This window comes from Malus sylvestris, chromosome 13, assembly GCF_916048215.2.
Source record: "Malus sylvestris chromosome 13, drMalSylv7.2, whole genome shotgun sequence".
Lineage (NCBI taxonomy): Eukaryota > Viridiplantae > Streptophyta > Magnoliopsida > Rosales > Rosaceae > Malus > Malus sylvestris.
This window is the reverse complement of record NC_062272.1, coordinates 43,865,783-43,868,282: the sequence shown is the minus strand read 5'-3', so window position 1 is coordinate 43,868,282 and position 2,500 is coordinate 43,865,783.

Genomic DNA, 2,500 nt, shown 5'->3' with positions numbered 1-2,500 from the left:
AATAATCTAGATTAGGCAAGTTGTATCTAGAACTATGCTAGATATTTTTGGATGTAAGTGGGGGATTCTAGAACCCTCCATTGAGGAGGTGACTTAGGCCTATAAATAGGAGGTAAGGCCATTTGGCCAAACCATCCAAGAATCCAAGAATTGTAAGCAATTGTAAAGTTCTCTTAAGTTTCAATACAAAGCTTCCTTTCTCCCATCTTCTAAGTGATCTTAGCATTCTCCAAGCTATCTTAGCTTTCTTTGTGATTCGATCCGGGGAAGCGAGGCTTCGAAGGCTTACTTAGCTTGTTCATCGAGGTATTCAAGTCTAAGTGCCGCACGGGCGGAAGGCTTAAAGAGTCATCCCGTGACAGCTGGTATCAGAGCCAAGCTCGTGAATCACTTGAAGGAAAGTAGGATATGGCAAGTGGAGAGATGGTGTCCGGAGTCTCCGACCAAAGGGAGCGTACTGCCGAGGTCCAAGACGTTGCCAAGAGCAAGCCAAAGTTAAAGGACTTGCAAGCATCGATGGAGACCATGGAAGAGCGACTCGAGAAGGTGGAACGAACCATACTCGAGTTCGATACTCGACTTGATGAGGACGTTGTCGACAAGGAGGAAATCCAAACCATGGTGGACAATGGTAAGGATGAACTGCGTGGCTTGGTGGAAGGGCTACGAGATGAGCTCCTTGGCGCCCTCAACACCATGGCAGACAAGATGCGGAGGGAAGTCCAGGTTCACCTTGACAACATAGAGGCAAGGTTTGTGGCGCTTCAAGAAGAAATAAAGGACACAAGGGAACTTAAGGGAGATGTGGCGTTTTGTAAAGAAGCAGTCGTGAAGCAATTCGTGCAAGGGTCGAGGGAAATCAAGGCGTTGGACTCCAAGGTAATCGACTCCTTTAAACCCAAATCCTATAATGGGAAGAGGGAAGCAAAGGAGCTCGACACATTCGTGTGGAACGTGGAGCGATACTTCAAGTACCTGAAGCTTGAAGATGACGAGTCCAAAATCTCGACGGCAACCATGTTCTTAGCCGACAATGCCCTTATGTGGTGGCGTCGTCGGAGCATGGAGATTGAGCAAGGTACGTTCTCCGTCACCACTTGGGATGAATTTAAGAAAGATCTTATGTTGCACTTCTATCCCCAAAATGCCAAGTACGAAGCCAAAGAGAAACTAAGGTGGCTCAAGCAAACGGGGAGCGTCAAAGACTATGTCAACGCCTTCGTGAGCTTGTTATTCGAGGTGCCCAACATGTTAGAGGAAGACAAGCTCATGTACTTCATGAGTGGACTGCAAAATTGGGCAAAACTCGAACTACAAAGGAGACACGTGCAAACATTGTCTGATGCCATTGCCGCCGCCGAATCCTTGATTGAGTTTAAATCAAGCCACCAAGGTGATTCCAAATCCACAGGGAAGAGGGGTAACCATGAGAGAAGTGGGGGAGAACACAAGCCGAAGGATAAGGCCGAGACAAGCAAACCGAAGGAGAAGAAAGCCGATAAGCATGACAAAGGCAAGGGTAAGTCTTGGCAACCCACTTGTTACCTATGCGACGGCCCTCACATGATGCGAGATTGCCCACAAAAGAAGGCCCTTAAGGCCATGGCCTTCAAGGAGGACAAGGCCGAGGAGAGTAACGATGCAACGATGGGATGCATCCGTCTACTGAATGCCATCCAGACAACCCTCCCACAACCTAAGGCTCAAGTTGGGGGAGGATCATTGTTCGTCGACGTCAAGACTGGTGACAAGACGACGCGTGTGTTGGTGGACACGGGAGCAACACACAACTTCATGACGTCGGAGGAAGCCACAAGACTTGGCCTCCGAGTCACCAAGGAGCCCGGTAGCGTGAAGACGGTAAATTCCGCTGCCACCCCCATTGTTGGAGTTGCGCGCAATGTACACGTAGACATTGGCACATGGAAGGGAACAATCGACTTCACCGTAGTCAAGATGGACGACTATGGCGTAGTCATTGGGTTAGAGTTCATGGACAAGGTACGAGCCTTTCCCATTCCATTCTACAATATCTTCTGTATCCTATCCGACGGAAGACAACCTTGCCTGGTGCCATTGGAAAGGCAAGCCAAGAAGTGTACCCAGCACTTGTCGGCAATTCAATTTGCCAAGTCTTGGAAGAAAGGCGAGGCCACATTTCTTGCAACCCTAATGTTGAATGAAGGGGAGGAGAAGCACGGGCCTTTGCCGAAACAAGTGGAAGACGTCCTTGTGGAGTTTGCGGACGTGATGCCTAAGGAACTGCCAAAGAAGTTGCCACCAAGGAGAGAGGTCGACCATGCAATTGAGTTGGAGCCTGGTGCTAAGCCTCCCTCCAAATCACCTTATAGGATGTCGCCACCCGAGTTGGAGGAATTGAGGAAGCAACTCAACGAGCTGCTTGATGCTGGCTACATCCAACCCTCCAAGTCCCCATATGGTGCACCTGTCTTGTTCCAACGCAAGAAAGAAGGTAGCCTAAGGTTGTGCATCGACTATA